Source organism: Schistocerca nitens, chromosome 1 (assembly GCF_023898315.1).
Source record: "Schistocerca nitens isolate TAMUIC-IGC-003100 chromosome 1, iqSchNite1.1, whole genome shotgun sequence".
NCBI lineage: Eukaryota > Metazoa > Arthropoda > Insecta > Orthoptera > Acrididae > Schistocerca > Schistocerca nitens.
Genome location: NC_064614.1, coordinates 843,858,055 through 843,880,138, shown reverse-complemented (window position 1 = coordinate 843,880,138; position 22,084 = coordinate 843,858,055). Strand labels below are relative to the sequence as shown.

Here is a 22,084-nt window from a genome sequence, read left to right as displayed (position 1 = left end):
GGAAACTTTGAAGAATTATAAAATTCCAAAACATACTCAAAATGTAGATGTGCCTACTTCATACCACAAGTCCAAGCACTGTGATACGATTTCACCACACTCCGCCCTTAAAAGAAAAACCCAATCATCAGTTTTACAGAAAACCATTGACACTGTAGACCATGCTTTATTATGTGAGGAATGACTGTTCATGTTTCTGTCATCAAATTTACATAAATCTTTATGCCTTTTCCTTTCAAGTTTAATGACTGTCGTTGAGAGCCTAAATGTAGCTCTTCAGTCAAGTGCCCCACATATCCACTTATTGAGGTCAATTTTGGAGGAACTATTGAAGAATGTAATGGCAAGATTTGTGAGACCACTCATTATTAAAACCTCCAGCTCTCTTATTGATGTAAATTATCACACTCCACAGCAAATCAAAAGGATGATTGTGATCTGATGATAGGGAATTCTACATTTGCTTTGGTGACCACTTTGAAGCCTGAGAAAAAGTCTATATTCATTAAGTCTGTAAGAAAATGTTTCTTATCATCATGTGATTACATGATACACAAATTTCCATTCAAATATGAAGTTTTAATGCATGCAGAAGTTGCAAATATTTCTATAATTGGCAAAGCATCATTTTCCAGCCTTAGATTTTTCATAAACAGATTTCCTAATATTCTGACTAGCGAAAGTGAACACTTAGGTACAGAAGTTGATATTCTTCACTCTCAGTTCTGTAACTTTCAGCTGGAAGAAACCAACTTTGCAGCAGAGAGAATTGATTTTCAGTGGGCGTTGGTAGGTCAGAAGAAATCGACTGATGGGGTACTTCAATATGATAAACTTGCAAAGGTGGTGCTGGCTATTTTGTCAATTCCACATAGTAATGCAGAATGTGAGATAATTTTTAGCACAGTTACAAAGACCAAAACTCAGTTCAGGTCCATGCTTTCAGAAACGTCTTTAGAGAAATTTTTGATTTTAAAATCAGTTCAAAAAGGCAAGTACTTTGAGCAGAAATTTAGTTCAGAGTTTTTGAAGAAGGCTAAGTCAGCTACGGGTGTGCTGAATAAGTAACTACCGTAATCAGACAAATTCAAACCGATAAACTATTCAAATTATTTGCTAAGCCTAACATGTACATCCTGTATAAAATTGATTCAAATTTGGGAAAGATATCTTACAGATATAAGATGCCATGCAAATATGGGTTGCATTATGAAATGAAAACGTGTGATCATGTAACAGTGATTTATCCATGCAAAAACTGTGCTAATGTCAAAACAGAAATCCAATATACGTTAATTTGTTTCCTCGGATCGTAATGTCAAACTGTAGTTCTCTCGAGAGTGCTTCATTTGAATGTGTGTGAATCCAAAGAAACCTGCAGAGCTCATCATACATATTGTTCAGCATGTTGAATGATAAATTATACAGTCCGAAGGCTCAGGTATGTCCATTATTTAGTATTTCCATGCAAATAATAAAGCAAATATAATTGAATTGTTTCAGTTATTGAATTATTGCAATTTAATCGTCAGGGATGTGTTGTAATTCACAATAGTACACCGTTAAAATTCTCCAGATTTTTCACTATTGAAAGTTGGCATGTCTGACTTTATTACCGAAAAACGTGGTCGGCACGTACACTTTCGCAGCTTCTGGAAGTAAAAAAACAACTTACGTTTAATTTTTTGTAGCAGTGTGTGTGTGTGTGTGGGGAGGGGGGGGGGCGATTATTTTCAGATCAATGCACCGCGTGGTCTGTTCGCGCAGCTTTCCCTGTCGGTTTCGAGTCCTCCCTCGCGCATGTGTGTGTGTGTGTGTGTGTGTGTGTGTGTGGCGTAAGTTAGTTTAAGTTAGATTAAGTAGTGTGTAATCCTAGGGACGATGACTTCAGCAGTTTGGTCTCATAGGAACTTACCACCACCAGATCAATGTTGTAGCCTAGAATGTTGAAAGATTTTTGGGTGAATAAATAGATAAAATTAATATGTAACAGAAACTTTGCGACTTTTGAAACCAAGCAGTCTGCATTGTGGACTATATGCCTAGATCAACGAATACAATAAGATTCTAAAATCTTGGAAGAGTGACGTGTCTGCAGGCATATTGATTGACATGCCACTGTTGGTTAGCTTACCATAACAGACATCATTTTCCGCTTCGTATGTTATTTATTTTGCATATGTTTGCAGGGTTGCCACAGGTTCTGAAAGTCAGGGAATTTAAAACATGTCAGGGAAATTTGAAAAAAAAAAGAATAGAAACGCTGGAAAAACTCTCGTTTTCGCCTCAGTAGATGAAATGGTTTGTTTACTGAAATGTCATGCATCGTCCTTCCAACCACTTAACATTAAGGTTTCTTGTTCCTTGTGTTTAACTCTTGTCACAGCTCTAATGCCATGATCTTCACTATAATATAAATACCCGCCCATATGATTTCAGTTGACGCCGTGTTCAAAGCTGTGCAACTACATAGAATTTGCGGCGTCCTCCATGAACGGTGCCTCTACAGAAAGCCACAAGTTGTGGCGTCACATTAGTTGCGTGTGCGAATCCAGCTTTATGCAGTGTATTGCTAAGGAGACCAGGCACAATAAGTAAAAGGTAAGCGCAGAAAAATTTTGTAGACAAAATACTGGAATTTTTTGCAGAGATCTGGTACTCTGAATTGAGGTTAGGCGTAATGGAATTTTGGAAGGAAGATTAGGGTTTAACCAATGATCTTACGTCGTAGCCACAGATAAAAATTACAGTTGACATTACCACGTCTCATCCATAAAAAAAAGGACGTGATATGAAGGGCGCTTCACAAAGATACGTCTGATTTCATATCTTCTACAGGACTAAAGATAAAAACTTGAGGTACATTTTAACTTGCACACGGAAAGTGGGGTAAATTTTAATTTCTGCATCGAACCTAAAAGTTTACCTTTGCGCCATTTATAAGCTGCTGGTTCATGTGGTTGACGATGGGGGTCTGATGCAGCTAACTACTAGTTAGCTCGCCGATTCGTTCCTTACCGACGCATACATCGAGTCGACGTGGTAATCAACACATCAACAACGGCCGTCCGTTTGAAAAGATGCAATTCATATGCAATAGTGCTGCGTGATTTTCGTGGAGAAAGTGCGCAGCTACCACTGCGCAAGACAAGATACCCACGACACCAGACCGAAGACCCCTCAAACGACATTAGTTGCTATGAAATTGATGCCACCTCCCTGGGGGCTTTATCGAATGAATGATCAACGTTAAAATGTTGCCGCCATTGAGTATCATGAATGAACCTTAGACATAATTGTGGATACCCTCAATAGTCAACACAACTGATTTGCAGAACTTTAATTCATACCGCTCAACGATAGATGCCGTTGACTTTCCTTGCCTGCCTATTCAAGAGAAACGTCGCCCGCCTAATAGGTCTGATATTTCGTCTGTTGGCGATTCTCTCGTGAAATTCGTCTAGTACTTAGTACAGCGGAATTTTTGGACTTAAGTAGTACCTATATGGAATGACCTTCCTCTGTGTTATTCAACAAGTGTGTAATCTGATGTCACGATGTATTATAGGAACTTTCATTGCAGTGCTTGGCAGCATCACTAAACAGTTAATATGACTATATATTGCATTATTAAGTTGTTAATTTAAAATTCTTTAAAGTCACAACACATTCATGTACTAAGTTTAATTCAGGAAATACTTTGTTTTGGGGGGAAAAAAAACATGAAGTCACCTCTGCAGGTGTGTCAACAGTATAAGTTTTCTGGATGTGGAGTGCCTAGCAAGTGATGGAAAACATTATTCATCGAAAACTGATGGTGGTATAAAATGAGTGAATAACTTTGTTCAATAATAGGAGTGAGTCACAGTACAGTAAGAACTAAACTGACACAGAACATATTTAGTGTCCACTAAAATTGAACAAAAAACGAAAATGCTTGAATAGTGCTCACATGAGACCAGAAATAGGATTAAAAAGGATAACATGTTCGAGAAATAAAAAAATGTGATAAAGGATAATTAATTGCGCACTTTTCGTATGCAGTGCTGAAACAAGTGATTTATATTAAATGTGACAGTGCGGTGGTTAGCACATGCAAATTACGGCAACGTTTCTTCCCAAGCTGTAGCAACGCTCATTCTTGTTTTCTATAAGTTGGGTCTACTTCATCACAAACTCATGCTCTGAGACCTAGGGCAATACCGAAAATTTCACTCACAAAATATTTTACAAAATATAGACTAGTATGGGCTTTGTCGAGTTATTCCCTTTGTCATGATCTTCAGAACAACCACTGTCTTCTACAGATCAGTCTCTATAGATTCAAAATGCTTGTCACACAGCTCCGATTTCAACCCAAACGAAAGTAAATGAAATAAATTTAGCATTCTGGGTACCAGTTCAGGATCAATGGGGGCATTATTTTCCTTATGCAAACAAACTGGCTACTTGGCCTAGCATCCTGCTCACTTGCAATCTTAGTTACGATAATTTAAGACCCAAAATGGTCATCACCCTCCCAAGTCATATTTATTCAAGTGTAAACTTAATTATCAAAAATTATGATCCAAAATGGCGGCATTCCCTCCCTGCTCATGTAGTGCATGTCTACTTGTGTACTACCACCAGCCACACAACCAACACACTTTGGAATGTCAGCATCATGAGGTGGACTTAACATTCATGCTATGTACGTCTGTCAATCAACAGCAGCAGCAAACTCAGGTGATATTTACAATTTTTTTAAACACAGTTTACGGCACAGTATTCTGTCTAATGGCATTTCTGCAACCACATCAACATATGACTATCTCCCTCAAATGATATTTACAGTTTTGGGACGATTTGTCACAATTTTACCGATTTTCTCACAGACTTCCAAGTACCGAAGCTTCCAACCTAAGACACAGTTATGTTCTATTTTCTGCAGCATTGTGCATCCCTTTTTGTGCTAAAGACAACCTTAATGTGGAGTAATGAATGCCATTTTTCCTTCTGGTATTGTTATTATGTACATCACTGTTCCTTTTCAACTGCAATGGACTATTTACAACAAATTTTATGAGGGAATAAATACATTGTACAGCAATATTCGGAATGCCCAGCTGCTTAAAAAGATGTCTACAGGACGATCATGGGTGAGCACCAGATATTCTTACAGCATGCTTTCGAGCAATGACGACTTTCTTTCTTAAAGATGAGTTACAACACACCATTATTCCATATTACTGAATGAAAATAAGCGAAATAGATTAACTTACTGATTTGTCTCTTCCCAACATTTGCAATGATTCTAAGTGCACATGTGGCTGAACTAAGTTGTTGTAGGAGTTACAAGATATGCTTTTTCCTGTTCAAATTCTCATCAATATGGGCACCTAAGAATTTTCAAGTTTCCAACCCATTTATTATCTCATTGCCACGTGTTATTATTCACACTGTTGTAGAAACCCTAGATGCCCAGAACTGGATATGCTGACTTTTTAAAATTGAAAGTGAGACCGTTTGCAGAAAACTACCCAAAAGTACTTTTAAGAACATTGTTTACCATTTCTTCTGTTTCTGTATGTATGCTTGGATTGGTTACAAAAAGAACTAATTCTGCTAGTTGTGCATTAGATGGTAGATTGTTTCCATATATGAGGAACAATAGTGGGCCTAAGATTGAGCCTTGACTATATTGATTGCATTAGTAAGTACATTGGTTGAATTAGTAAGTACAACTTTCTGCATTCTTTTGGTTAGATATGACGTTATTCACTGTTTTGCTATACCATCAACTACATAAAACTTCAATTTATTTTGGAGAATACTGTGATTCACCCAACGCCTTAGACAGGTCACAAAAAGTACCATCTGGTGCTAGTTTGTTATTTAATGCTTGGAAAATGTGGTGAGTGAACATGTAAATCGCATTGTCAGTAGAACAACTCTTCTGAAATCCTAACTGAGATACGCGGAGGATATACAAGACTTTAAGTGTTTCACAATTACCATAGTGCAGTATATTAATAAATTATACTGATATCCTGTGTTAAACAATTTCTGCAATGTATTATTTAACAACAAAAACAGTCCTGCTACATACCTTCTACAAGCACACTGAAGCATGACCACCCCCTTCCACAGCAATTTATAATTTTGGGGCAACTCTTTACATTTTTGTCAAATTTCTCCCATTATTTCATAGACACACACATAAATACAAGTCTTTAAATATTATATAGTTATCACAGTGTCATATTTAAACAAAGTACAACAGTATCCCACATTAAATTTCTACGGAACTTATTCCTGCGTTATTAGTATGTTAAAAAACAATGACAGCAGTATCAGGTTGCCTAAAACGAGTCTAACACTAAATGATTATAGTGGACTTATGAATGACAGCAGGAATGTGTCTATAGAAAAGTATATAAGTCGCTAAATTACACTAATTTCCCTAACTTGCCCTGTTATGTGTGGGATAGAATGTGGGGCAATCGTGCCTTTATCTAAGAACACGTAATTGCTAGATGTCTCTGCCACTGTCCGCCTTCAAGGCCACCCCAGCACAGCAATCTGCCAGGATCATCCTGTCTCTGTGCAGTATACGCCCCCCCCCACCCCACTTACAGCCATCACTGCTACCACCCAACATTACCACTGTTGCAACGAAAGAGAGAACTTTTGAATACATTGTGGGAGCAAACAGTGATCAATGTTATTACTAATATTTACTATCAAAAGCAGTCTTGATCACAAATTATTTATTCCAGTGACCAGTTTCGACCACAACTGTGGTCATCTTCAGACCAATGAGCAAGAACCTCTCTTTCTGATTTACCACAAGGAAGAGGTTCTTGCTCATTGGTCTGAAGATGACCACAGTTGTGGCCGAAACCGGTCACTGGAATAAATAATTTGTGATCAAGACTGTTTTTGATAGTAAATATTAGAAAGAGAGAACACATCACAAAACTTATTTGAGAATTTGCTCCAGTTTTAGCAATGAGCTATCTCAGCAAAAGTAGCTGGACACCTACTGGTGGGAACTAAAATGAGATCTCTCTCTATTGATCAAAATGCATGCCGAACTTAAAAAGAAAATCGTGATTGGCAAGTTAAAAAAATGCACATGGGATTTGTGTTGCACTGTGACTGTTTCGCTTTGAGGTATTATAGGGTAATATATCCTCTAGGAATTCAGTCATGTATCAACAGTAGCATTTTGAGGTTGCTTAATGTGTTTTTTTAATCTTCCAAATAACCTCTCTATACAGGCTCTCCCTCCTATCATCACCTAGGCTTTTCTTCCACAGCAAGACCAGTGCAGTAGCCAGTTTTACCGAGTGGGAGATTATATATGGCCCACCGATGTCGATAACATCCATGGTGTGGCAGAGTGCACATGCGTAAGCATCCCCCCCCCCCCACCTCACACTCCAGATTAAATATGCAGATGCGTTTGAGCATCATCCCACCCCATGCCATATTGGATTAAGCAAGGTGTGTTCTCGCACACTGTAGATGCCACCGGTCTTACATTGTAATTTTATAATATGGCCTCATAATCATTAGGAAGGATACTTTGTTATTAACATCCTGACATACTAACTGTTGTGGCGTAACAAGCTAGCTACGCCACACTGAGAAGTAGCCGAAAGGGCACGCGTCAACTCACGCCGTCTTGCGTTAAGTCTGAAACAGGATACTTTATGAATGCTACAAAGAAAAGAACGGAGCTTCTCGTATACTTAACTTTAATTAATTATGGTACATTTCTCTTGATAATACAAGTGAGACTCTCTCCAGGTATGGTTAATGGCGCCTTGCTAGGTCATAGCCATGGACTTAGCTGAAGGCTATTCTAACTGTCTCTCGGCAAATGAGAGAAAGGCTTCGTACGTGTAGTCGCTAGCAATGTCGTCCGTACAACTGGGGCGAGTGCTAGTACGTCTCTCTAGACCTGCCGTGTGGTGGCGCTCGGTCTGCGATCACACAGTGGCGACACGCGGGTCCGACATGTACTAATGGACCGCGGCCGATTTAAGCTACCACCTAGCAAGTGTGGTGTCTGGCGGTGACACCACACTAACCATACATGTGTAAAGCTATATACATTCCTTGGTCGCAAACTATAGGGGAAGGCAGATTAATAATGTTCCACAGCAATGATCAAGTAAGCTTGCTTCTGCACCTTTCATTATACTGTACTTAATATAGTGTGATATTGACTCCACATAGATACTGCACAAGCTTGTCCCATTTTAGTTGCCTGATAGTGTGCTGTGTGATATATATTATACATGTGCTATCTGATCAAAAGTATCCAGACATCTACATATGTTATTAGGAACTTAAACAGAATTCCATGCAAGAAATACAACACCTTTCAGAGAAGATACTAGTGTGTGTATAGGTACTGCACCAAGAAATCAGATTCTTAACACCAACATGCCACTTCTCGCCCTGTGGCCGAGAGTGCATTAACACTCATCCTGCTCCATTTGCATGGAAAGAGTGGCTGCCAGTAAACACCCGTAATTCCTCTTGGTAGTCACTGCGAGACAAGTGTGCAAGGGAGTAATTTATCACCTATACCATACTCTCAGACTGGATTTTTTCTGAAAGGTGAAAACCTCTCCATGTGCACAATCCATCTCTCATAGCTTCTACCATAGAAGCTCATTGTTGACCGTCTATGTAATATTCTCGCACAGACTAAACTATCCTATGATGAAACATTAACCCCTTTATTAATTCAACATTGTGAGGGCTCCAGCAAATACTCGTAAAAAAGATTGGTCTAACATGTGTTTCGTAAACCACTTGTTTCATGAATGATGATGAAATACATTCCTTAAGCTTCCTGCAAATGAACCCGAGCCCCAATGTAGGCTTATAAGTTACAGTCAACTGCATAGTGTCTTCTTACAGACAGCTGCATCATCTACGAACATTCTACATCCAACAAATACCTCACAAGCTTCTGTACTGTGCACGGTAGAGGTACATCGTAGTAGTATTATAGACCTCCCTACCATTACACTCTAAACACTGATAGAATGGAAAAATGAGTGTCTATATACCTCCCTACATGCTGTAATCCCCCTTATTTTTTGCGAGTTACATACCTGAATGAAGTATACCGACCTAATATGTCAGCCACAACCAATCACATAATGCAGCTATATAAGTAGTACTGTTTTGGAAATCGTATCTTTTGTGAATGATTACTTTTGTCTCAACCTTATGCATCCATTCAAATTTAGGTTGGTAACTCCAATGTATTTCTGCAATTTGCTATGGTCTACTGGCATTGTTATCTTCTTATAGAGAACTCCATCCTCTCTGACCAGCCTCTTGCATATCAGAGTAAAAAATATATACTGCAGAAAGTCCTTTCCATAGAAGGATCAAAGTATATCGCAAACACATTATAATTTACGTAGCATTGCAACTCCCTCCTGTACTTATAAAAAGCAGTTTATGGCCTACTTCAATTTCTGTCAACAACTTGCCTTATCCCATGAAAGGAACTACGTCAATCAAATTCAAAATAGGGCTCCTCCCTGCCATTTCATCCAGATAGCTGCTGAAATCAAATTATTGTTCACTGACACATATCATTTGACCACGAATGGGTTGGGATGAATTGAAAGTTATAGGTGAAGTAGAAAATGCACAGCGAGTTATGGAATTGTGGGTCATTCAAATAGAATAGGAGACAGTTAACAGCCAGATACAGCCTGTTCCATCTCAACATCTGTATGTTTGACAGCAGCAGCGTGTCAGTGCGTCAGTAGTCGATGTGTTTGTTGGGAATACACTAAAATTAACAGCTCAAGTCATTGCAAAGTGTATTTATGAAGTGTCAAAGTGCTGCAAACACATGTGGTTTGCCGGATGCAACATATATTGTAGTAGACAGTCTGAATCGATGTTGAGTCACGTTCAAAGACTTTTTGATGACATTGTGAAGTGTGTATTGGAATGATAATGATGATGTTGAGTTATGTAACTGTATAAGTGTATGTACTGAAAATTCAATAGAAGATAGCAGTCATATTCCAATAGGTTTCAATATAATATAAGTAGAATTCAAAGCATACAAAAAAAACAACTATTTTGCGAAATATTGCTACATGGCTATAGGATTTGTTGTGAAATGAAGAATGATTAAGTTTTAAAGTTGCAATATATGCATATTGTTATCGCTATGTCAGAGCATTATATATATGAGATAGCTAGCTAAAAAAATAATAAATATTTTCACAAATTGGATATTATTATGTCTCCTAGGGAACAGATGCGACTTAACACAGCATAATAGCGTACATCAGGATATATTTTATGAGATGACTACCTAATCGTAAATCTCTATGCATGTCTCAACCAAATAGTAAATCTCTGTGCATGTCTCAATCACATCTCAAGTATCGTGTAGACTAGTGTTTGTTGCCATATGCCACAGTTCCCCCAGAACACTCGGTAGATGTGGGAAAGACAGCACTCACGCTACTTATTACTGTGCAGTTTTGTTGCTGTGAGAATATGGGTACTGTCAATAACAAGCTTCTGCGGTAGAGACTACTAGTGAAGTCAGTACAGTCCCTGTATAGACACGAGGAGCATCTCAAAAAGCTGTTGTATTTCTTCCATGGAATCCTGTTAATTTCCTAAAAACATATGTAGGTGTCGGGATACTTTTGATCTCATAGGATATGCACAATGTTGGCCACACCGCGCACTATCGGACAACTAAAGGGGGATCAATTTGCCACATGGGGGTGAGATATACAATATTCTAGTCAAAATATGATATCGCATGGCTACTGTGTCCTCCGAGTCTTTCGTCATGGGTTGCTTCAATAAAATCTCCTCAGTTTACAAGCTCCCTCACTTCAAAATAAACACTCAAGCATTCAATAGCTGTCTCCTTCATCATCAACAAGATTTAAAACCGTAGACCCATGTCTCATCACAAGTTGTGATTCTCGTAACGAACATCTCGTTCTCATTTGTGCGATCCAAAAGCTCTTTACGGGTTGCAAAGCGAAGGTCTTTCTGGTCTTTATTCATGAGCAGTGGGACGAACTTGGCGACAACACGATCTCTTGGGCAGTCAGTGTTCGATTGGCACGCACAATTTCGTTGACATTCCTGACATTAGCGTCGTCGACAGAAGTCAAAGGGATTTCTGAACGAGGGTCATCTTTCTTTAATTTCCGTCTGGCCATTTTTAAACCATCTGAACCATTCGTAATACCGAGTACGGCTGAAGCACCTCATCACCGTAGGCTTCCTGCATCATTTGGTGTGTTTCTGTTAAGGGGTCTTTGAGTTTCATGCAAAATTTAATGCAGACGCATTGCTCCTCTAACCCTGCCATTTCGAAGTTGGCAAACTGTGCTACACAACGCTCTACCCAATACAGCGCTGAACAATAACTAACAAACATACAACAATGAAACTTCCGGCATATTCACATTCAGTGTTGCCAATTTAGCGACTTTGTCGCTAGAAATGGCGACTTTAGCCTCCGTCTTAGCGACAAAAAAACGTTTTTAGTGACAAAAATTATTTAGCGACTTATCTGGCGACTTTTGGAGCACTGACGACTTTTGAAGTACAAATCAAAACTATTTTGGGCTAGTATTTTCATTAACAAAACTAATATTTTAACTATAGAATGGGTACTACACTGACTTTGTTCTAGATTTACTAAGTTAAATTAAGTTCTTAGCAGATCATGTAGCATTGTTCAGCATTTAGTAAACCTGAATATGGGAATTGCCTACAGATTAAGAAAACCTTGACTATAGAACAATTCATTATTCATTACCCACTAGCCTGTTATCGTCGATAGCGTATCGATCTATAATTCTTCAACTTTTGAACTCCCTTTAGCCAGCCGGTGTTGCCGTGCGGTTCTAGGCACTTCACTCTGGAGCCGCGTGACCGCTACGGTCGCAGGTTCGAATCCTGCCTCGGGCATGGATGTGTGTGATGTCCTTAGGTTCGTTAGGTTTAAGTAGTTCTAAGTTTAGGGGACTGATGACCACAGATGTTAAGTCCCATAGTGCTCAGAGCCATAACTCCCTTTATTTTTCGAATTGACAAAAAACATACGTAATATTAAGCATAATAAAATACATTTCTGTCCAGCAAACTCTAATTTTTCGAAATGTTAACTCGCAGTCAAATTATTACCACATGCACAGTGGTAACGCAAGAACAATTCGGTGGCGGTATCTCAGACATTATTACGTTTTAACAATGAACAATAGGTCTGATATCGACTTACCGAGTGAGTAGATTGTTTCATGACATCTAGTTCGCCTGAGTTTTAATGTATTTTAAGTGATTATAAATTGGTGAAACTTATGTTGTGGTGGCTTACATAATGGATTTACCGCAGAAGAAGAAGCAGTACGCTCAAAAATATCGGGATGCGTGGGAAGCAGAACCTGAATTCAATGGGTGGCTGAAACCAGTCGTTGGAGACTTATCCAAGGCAAGATGTCAAGTATGTGCAACAGAGTTTTATGCTAAATTGTGTGATATTAGAAAGCATTCGAAAACTATTAAGCATAAACAAAAAATTGATTTAAAAAAATACAAACCACCTTACCTGTGAAAATTGTTCCGAAAACTACACTTAGAACAGCAAACAGAGCGGAAGGCGTCCTTTCTTTATTTATTGCTGAACATTGTTCTATTTTAGCTGTAGATCATTTAGGAATACTGTGCAAGAAGGTGTTTTCCGGTGATGAGGGCGCTAAAAACATGCAATTACATCGTACAAAGTGCACTAACATTATAACTGAAGTTTTGGCTCCATATTTTACACAATCATTGGTTGAAGATGTAGGTAACCAAAAATACAGTGCACTAATAGATGAATCCACATATGTATCAATATCTAAAATGCTAGGTATCGTTATACGGTACTATAGTGTAACCAACCAAACGATTATATCAGCATTTCTCAAACTCACTGTAGTAGAAATTGCAGTTGCAAGAAATCTGGCAGCTGTTCTTGTGAATTCTTTGAAAGATCTCAAACTTCCAATCGCTAATATGGTAGGAATTGGCACAGATAATGCTTCTGCAATGGTTGGAATAAACAATGGGCTTTTCGAACAACTCAAGAGATTACATGGTTTGAAGCATTTGGTACTGATCCGTTGCATTTGTCATTCTCTTCAACTTGCAGTTTCGCACACCTCAGAGAATACCATACCTAGAAACATAGAGTTTCTTGTACGGGAAACCTACAATTGGTTCTCCTTTCACCCAAAAGACAAGAGGAATATAAAAAGGTTTATGAGACAATAAATTGTGGAAAACAGTCACTAAAAATTTTGAAGGTCTGTGCAACACGTTGGCTTTCAATTGAACCAGCAATACGAAGAATTCTGGAGCAGTGGGAAGAACTAAAGCTACAGTTTTCACTTGCCATGGTTCAAAACAATTGTTACACTGCCGATCTTTATACAAGATGTATTGTGACGACTCAAATCATCTTTACATGTTTTACCTTCAACATGCTTTAAAAGACGTACAAATGGCAATAAAAGCTTTTGAAGGAGAAGACAGTGACCCCACTAAATTACTAGATACGCTTGTATTTCTCATGCAGACACTCGGACAAAACATAGTTTTTCCAACTGTTGATCTGTTGACAACACCAGTTCCAAGCGAATGTATGTACGCAAATCCGAACCTTGGCTTTATGTTTGAACAGAAATTGTCTGACTCAAGTCTGTCTGAAGAAATAAAGTTTATTTGAAGAAGAGATGCATTCAGTTTAGTCTGAAACTCATAAAAGAAATTCAACAAAGACTGCCAAATAACGTTACGATCCTGAAAAAAAGTCAATGCTGAATGTTGAAGAAACACTAAAAGTGAATAAAAACAATGCTGTAGCGGATGTAGCCAAAGAATTGGGTTTTAGTGGCGATTTCATAGACGGAATGCTGCAAGAATGGCATAATATCAACTTCATTAGGTGGAATAACACTACTAACACTTCGATTTTGGAGTGAGGTTTTGCAGTATAAAAATGCCGCAGGGGAGAATCCTTTTTCTTTGATTTCACAGCTAGCAATGACTGTTCTATGCCTACCGCATTCAAATGCAGAAGTGGAAAGAATATTCAGTTCTATGAACATTATAAAAACTAAACAACGTAACAGATTATCGTTAAAGACTATTAAAGCTTTGATCATATTGAGAGACCAGCTGAAGAAACAAAATAAAGATTGTGCATCTTTTGACATACCGTCAGACGCATTGGAGCTTATTGGAACGACCAAAAGTTACTCTTTTGCGACAAAACCAGTCGAACTGCATCATCTTTTGAGCGACGTTCAACCCTCTACATCAACTACAGTTCTGTCAGAGCATGAAACAGAAGAGTTATTCGATCTTCTGAGTGACGACGATGAATAGCTCACATACCGGTATGTATATATTTTGTAACCTAATTTGAGTTCTTACTTTCTTTTGTTACAAATATAGTTGTATATTTCTAGTATATTTGACTACTGTGATTGCAACAACAATTAATGTGTTGCGTCAATTATGATAACATGTTTAATTAAACATTAGCGTATTTTATATGTATATTGTTGCAAGGGATGCGTCATTTAATTAAGACAATATAGCAATTTTTATTAATATTTTATTACCACCCCCCCCCCCCCACCCACTTGCTTATTGCACCATACACAGCACAAAATTTTCAGTACACCCCTAGTAAAATCAGTTTTAGCGACTTTTAATATTGAATCTAGCGACTCGGGTTTTTTAGAGTTGGCAACACTGTTCACATTAAACACGGCGCGTGCAGGGATGACAACCGCTTCTCGCTCCAATACAGCATTTGCGCGAAATTACGAATGTCCCGGAATTTTTTGAACAGACCTCGTACTTTAACCACAGCAACAAGCGAACAGTTTACGAACTTATCCGTCCCGGGAATGCTTCCACCCTTGGCCCGAAAGCCAATGATCATGCCTGTCCGTCTGGGAGTAGTAATTGCACGCTAAAGTCGAACACAGGCGGTGGTCACATTAATGAGAGTGGACTGTGTAGTTCTTGTCTGTCATCATTGGTAGCTGTCATAGGTTACCAGCTGTAGAACACTGCAGTACTCCATTCATTGCAATACTCCGGCAGCCAGCGAGGCGGTTCATCGACCACCGTCGAATGTGCACAGGCTGTCCAATATGGAACGCCAGCGCCCCATTATCATGTGATGCCGTGTTCAGATTATACAGGTGCACATGGGCTGGTCGTGACCACACCAGTTTGTTTTCACTCGATAACAAGGCCAGATCTGATATATTTCGGCATTCGGAAACCAGTTAATGCTGTCATACATTCTCATTTAACATTACCCATACACTTTTAATCTGCCATTTCTAAAGAAGTCAAACATCGCAGACGAAGACGTGAGCCCTATTTCCGCACAGATGACACTGTTACTGTATACCAAGTACAGTGAAGATCAGTGAGATTTCAAATATACGAGGGACGTTCAATTAGTAATGCAACACATTTCTTTTCCGAAAGCATGTTGCCTTTATTCAGGCTTCCAGTACACCATATTATTCCTCACTCTTTAGCTAAAAAGCCGTATTTTTCAACATACTCTTCGTTCAATGCGACGGCTTTACGCCTCCTTATTGGGAGGGCCTGCATTCCCGCATGGTACCACTCTATTGGTCGACGTCGGTGCCAATGTATGACTTCATCAGTATCTCCCCATCACCCACGTACTGTTTCCCGTGGAGTGCATACTTTATAGGATCAACCAGTTGGAAGTCGAGAGGTGCGAGATCCGGGCGGTAAGCTAGATGAGGAAGAACAGTCCAATGAAGTTTTTTGAGCTCCTCTCGGTGCGCCAACATGTGTGAGACCTTGCGTTGTCATGGAGAAGAAGAAGTTGGTTTGCATTTTTGTGTCGACGATCTCGCTGAAGTCATTTCTTCAATTTCCTGAGGGTATCACAATACACATCACAGTTGATGGTTGCACCATGTGGGAGGGTATCAAACAGAGTAAGCTTTTCAGAGTGCTAGAAGACTGTTACCATGACTTTACCTGCTGATGTTGCAGCTTTGACCTTTCACTTTAGAGGAGAGATGGTGTGGCGCCACTCCATGGATTGTCGTTTTGTTTCCGGTTCGAAGTGATGAACCTATATTTCACGCCTTTGACGATGTTCGGCAAAAATATTTCAGTCAGCCTCGTAACGCGCAAGCAATTCAGCACAGATGGTCCTTCGTTGCTCTTTATGGTCTTCAGTTAGAGGGGAGGAACCCAGCAGGCACACACCATTGAGTACCCCAACTGGTGGATGAGTGTGTCAGCACTACCAAGAGAGAAGTCCTGTTGTGGAGCGAGTTGTTTGACTGTCACCCGTCGATTACCTCGAATGAGAGTGTCCGCACGTTCCAACGCTGCATGGGTCACAGCTTGACAGACGCCTCCCCCAACGACTCATCGCTGTTTTGTTCACAGCCATGTCTCGTAGACATTCTGCAAACGCCTATTAATATCTGCGATGCTGTGGTTTTCCCACTCTGGCAACTCTCTGTTTAGAACGCGTCCCCGTTACAGACGACATTTTGAAGGCCTTATACCATCGCCACCTATGAAACGAAACTATATGGACTGAAGCGGGAATATTCCACGACGTCGTGCAAGAAATTCCGCCATTATTCAACCGAAATTGGCCGATTAAAAATATTTGTTGTAGTATTTATTGAACGCCCCTAGTATTTTAATTCAATAATTTATTCGACAGCGTACACAAATGTTTTATGTGGGCCATGACTGCGATGAGACGATACATAAAATAGTTAAGATCGCGGCACAATAGAACAATGACAAAACTTCAAAAAATTAAAAAAGTACCATAGCGAACAATGTGTAATTCGTCAAAATCTTCTATGATTTGTGCATTATTGGTAAAGCATAGCAGGCCCTAAATATCAAACATGAAATTCTAACACTTTTTCTTATTTGTGATCAGATTGAAACTTAAGAAACATAAATTTACACTGTATGACTTCACGCGTTAAAACATCCTGCATCATTAATATTGATTTAGGATCTCGAAGAAAACTGATTTCGAAGAAGAGAGCCTGTGAGGATTAAAGTGTGCTGATGGAAACTGACTATTTTTCTGCCTCGTTACTAAGTCAAATTTACTGCCTCTTTACCAAGTCAAAATCTACCGTATTCATTGCCTTTCTGTGACTTTGTGATCGCAGGCAACTCTTAGATAGCCAGACTTTTCAAGAAACTGAACAATGTCCCTCATTTTTGAGAGGATGTAACTGTCTACGTATGTTGACTTATTGATGAAATGAACCTTGCCAAACCACAGAAAACCACGGCGCGGTTGGATGTGGATGTTAGGACTTCTGATATTTTTTTTTTAATATCGGGAATCCGAGGTATCGATATTTAAAATATGTCGTTACCGGCCATCGATATATCGAAAAAATTAAGGGGGATAAGCAGACTGCTAGATTGTTGACGTGCAGAATATCTAATAATAAATCAATAGTTAAATATACAGCTCTAAAACTGGCAGCATATTTGCTATGTGCAGCCGATATTTTTTTGGCCGGTATGTCAATATATATCTATAATTTTTTCGATAATATTGACATACCGGCCAAAAAAATATCGGCTGCACATAGTAAATATGCTGCCAGTTTTAGAGCTGTATATTTAACTACTGATTTATTATTAGATATTCTGCACATCAACAATCTAGCAGTCTGCTTATTCCCCTTAGAGCGAGAATTGAAAGGAAAATGATGCTTTTCACGCTTGGTAATAACCATTTTGTTTGTGTTGGTAGCGCAGCGCCGATTCGTTAGCATTTCCCCTCACACGTCTCCGCCCATCGCAAATATAGATTTTTGTTCATCATTCCCAGCAACTGTTGTCGAAGAATGCCAATGGAGTGATATAGAATACTAGTTGCGTTAAAAGTTGTTTATTAACGCAACTGGTGTGCTGTTTCTTCACATCGGATTTCTTGTTATTCGACTTCCCCGCCCCCCCCCCCACCCCCACCCCCCCTCCCACCCCCCAGTGCAATCATCGGACTACTTCTGCTTCACATAGTCAAAGAGAGGAAACTGTTACAATCAAGGAAACACACATACTAAATACTGCACGATACGAACATAAACAGCAGATTAGTTTCTTCCCTTTCTCTGTCTCTTTTTATGAACGGAGGAGGAAGGTTGCATGCGTGAACACTTAACTTTTCAGTCATTATGCTTACCCTCGTTATGTACGACGCAGGAACATACTCACTGAGTCGAAGTATGAGATAAGAATTTTAGTCTGGTGTCTAAGAAAGTTAACGACCTTAATCTTCCCAAAGATACGCTAGCAATGATTTTCGAGGTAAAAAATTGATAGTTAGTCATATGAATTATGTAAACTGAGTGAGTAATATACGAGACGCAGAGATAACGTTGGATGTTTTGTAAGGCAAAACGCGTTTACGTTAGCTACTGACGCAAAGTAAAGTAGATTCTGGGGTAAAATATTTGAGGTGTTGACATGGGGAATTTGCTTTTCATGACTTGGTCCCAAGTCATGAAAAGCAATCTACAGCAAGATATCACATTTGTGTAAGAAATATAATTATGGTGTGAAAGACTACGGTAAAATGAATGCTATTTGATGCCTACGTAGTCCAACATCGGCATGAGGTCTTTTCCTTAGCATCACTAATGATGGGTCTTCGTCTAGCTGGCGGCAGAGAACGAGCTGCAGAGATGTTCTTGACAGGTTTATCCTGTTTCAAAATGTTGTGCTCCCTCCACGGTCCCGTTTCATTGAATGAATTTTTTTTATTTCTACGATGGGCAGTTTATCCCTCACAATTCTAATCCAAGAAGCAGAACTGATATTTACTGATGCTGCATTATACAGACCGAGGCGAAATCATGCAAGTCTTCCTCTGTCTTATTTACAACAATGAATGGTTGTTCACTCCTTGCATCTATAATTATCTAGGTATTTCGTCAGGAGTCATTGGTTGTGAAATCTTGTTTCTCTCCTGTTATGCCGAAATTTCGGTCACAAGGCATATACGAATCGCCCGACACTAGAAATTTCAAACCGATATTAAAAACTATACTGTTTACTGCCGCGTAGATTAAAGACATTAAAACCTGCAAATTTTTATTTGGGCCGGTGTAGTTGTCACACCACACCGTCAGAGTCAGATATTTGGCTTCTACTCAAAGCAGGATCGTCGGTATCACGCAGCCTTCTTTTGTTTTATCTGCACTATATTGATTACACGAAAAAGAAAATTACTTTGACTTATCCAGTTTCGGTTCCAAAACTCTTGAGTGCAGCTTCCGTACATCACTCTCTTGAACACTACGGCAGTTATGTTTGCGCTTATAAGTAACATGCACAAAGGAAGTACACAAATCGGTTACGTCATAACAGAAGCAATAACTACGCGCTACCACTAAATGTAACCAAGTAAATTTCATTGCAGACAGAAAATAATGAGTTACTAGTTTGTATTGAACTTGTTTCGGGGGCACTTCGTCATACTAACAACTCCTAGTAACGTTACTACCGAGTCAATATCACAATAATGTCATAGAGTAAAAGTTGGTAATTCGGCGGCTTGTCGACTAACTCCCATATTCATGCCACCTGACGTAATGTTGCTACAAGTGCCATCTTCTGTCGTTTTTAAGAACGCAACCGCTCGGGATTTTGACATTCTGATACTTCTGTGCCAACGGTGCCATGTCTACGTACCTTTTCCATAAAAGATCTGGAAAATTAGTTTTTTTACTAACTACCTGTTCCACGTCAATGCCTCATTTAGACTTAGGCTTTTTGCCTAGAGGACAAATCGAAAAAGCCTAGAGGACAAATCGAGAGACACTCAGGTGAATGAAAGTTCTCTCTGTCACATCTAAACTGGCTACCCAGCAGCTGAAACAGGGAACGCATTCTCATGTCCGGCGCCATTAGTGAAATGTGTATTACATAAGTCATATGAGTCATCTGTTCGCAGTATGGCACGAAGCCAGGTGCGGCGTTTTGAACAGGGAAGTGGCCGGGAAACACACAAGGTTAACCTGTAGCCGCCTCACTGATTCTGTACAGCCCAGACGTGTTTCTTTAATTTGCAAATAAATTCATGTATTGTGTTTTGCGTGTTACTTTTATATTTGTGCAGTATCTTCTTTTTAAAATTTTTAAACTTTGCAGTACATACTGAAGTAGCATAGTATGCCGGTTGATATGGAGTGATACTTCCCCCCCCCCCCTCCCTTTTCCTAATCTTGGCAACACCTTTACATATAAAGCTCTCGGGACTGTTTCGGATGACCCTTACAAAATAAACCATTTACTGTAATTCATGAACGGAGCTACTACTGCAGCAAGGAAGGCGAATGGTCGACTTCGGTTTATTGGGAGAATTTGAGGTAAGTATGGGTCATCTGTAAAGGAGACCGCGTGTAGAGCACTAGTGCGACCCATTCCTAATTCTCGCGTTTTTGGGATCCCCACCTAGTCGGATTAAAGGAAGACATCGCATAAATTCAGAGGTAGGTTCGATCAATACGCATGTATTACAGAAATGCTTTGGGAACTCAAATGGGAGCCCCTGCAAGGAAGGAATACTGTTGAGAGAAATTAGAAACTGCATTTGAAGCTACTTCAAAACGATTATAATGCCACCAACGTACATTTTGCGTACGGACCACGAAGATAAGATAATGAAAACTCGTACTTTGGTATGTAGAAACTCGTTTTTCTCTCGTTGTATCTGCAAGTGGAACAGGACAGGAAATGTTTAGTATTGGTACAAAGTACCCTCCGCCATGCACCATAAGCTGGCTTGCGCAGTATGTATCTAGATATAGATATACAGAGGACGGACAGAAATATGGAAACACCAAGACAAACACATTACCATGCCTAATACGGTGTAGGAAACCCACTGAAATTCAAAATGTCTTCCAGTCGTCTCGGAATGGATAAATACAGGTCGTGTATGCTATTCAATGGAATCTTACATCATTCTTCCTCCAAAATAATGATAAATTCCGTTAACGATGATGGAGGTGGATAGCGATCATGTAACCTTCTCCCCAAAGTAGACCACAAAGGCTAAATAATATTGAGATATAGTGACTAGCGGCCAGGTAAGATGCGACAAATCATCCTCGTGCTCACAAATCCAATCCTGGAAGATGGGAGCTGTCTGAAAAGCGGCTCCTTCATCATGTAACACAGCCTCACCATTGGGGAACAAACACTACTATTGGATGGACCTGATCAACCAAAGTGGTCACATAATCCTCGCCAGTAATGCGACCTCGCAGAGTAACGATGGGGACCATGGAATACCGTGATATAGCTGCACAAATCGTCGCTGCTGAACCCCCATCATTTTCCACTGTTGTGACGTAAACTAGTCCAGGATTTGAAAACAGTATGCAACAACATTCATCCGACTAAATGACTTTCTTCCATTGCTCCATAGCCGGCCGGTGTGGCCGTGCGGTTCTAGGCGCTTCAGTCTGGAACCGCGTGACCGCTACGGTCGTAGGTTCGAATCCTGCCTCGGGCATGGATGTGTGTTATGTACTTAGGTTAGTTAGGTTTAAGTAGTTCTAAGTTCTAGGGGACTGATGACCACAGATGTTAAGTCCCATAGTGCTCAGAGCCATTTGAACCATTGCTCCATACGTCAGGTTTTATGGCTCCGGCACCACGTTTTCCGGTTACGGGCATTTGCATCTGTGTTGGTTTTTGTTATTCCACCTTGCCCTGCAGTTCCCTGCTTCTAGAGCACTCCCATTTGTTTGGAGCTGGGGGGGGGGGGGGGGTTGGCAGGGTTAGCGAGTGTGGCATTTAGTTTTGCAGTGACTTTTGCAGCAGACGTTCTCTCGTTTTCACCAGAATCCTCTTCAATAAGCGTCTGTCACGATTACTCAAAAGACACTTTACGCCGCGTTGTCGATTAGGGGCTCATGTTTTTCTGTTGTCCCTGTATTTGGTATAGATCTTCGTA

At 39.7% G+C, this 22,084-nt stretch overlaps 1 protein-coding gene across 3 annotated transcripts in view; it reads right to left on the bottom strand.

The window, feature by feature from the left end:
- Positions 1-22,084, bottom strand: part of LOC126263196 (steroid hormone receptor ERR1-like) — a 453,409-nt gene that overhangs the window by 175,799 nt on the left and 255,526 nt on the right. The gene's annotated exons all lie outside the window — the stretch shown is intronic.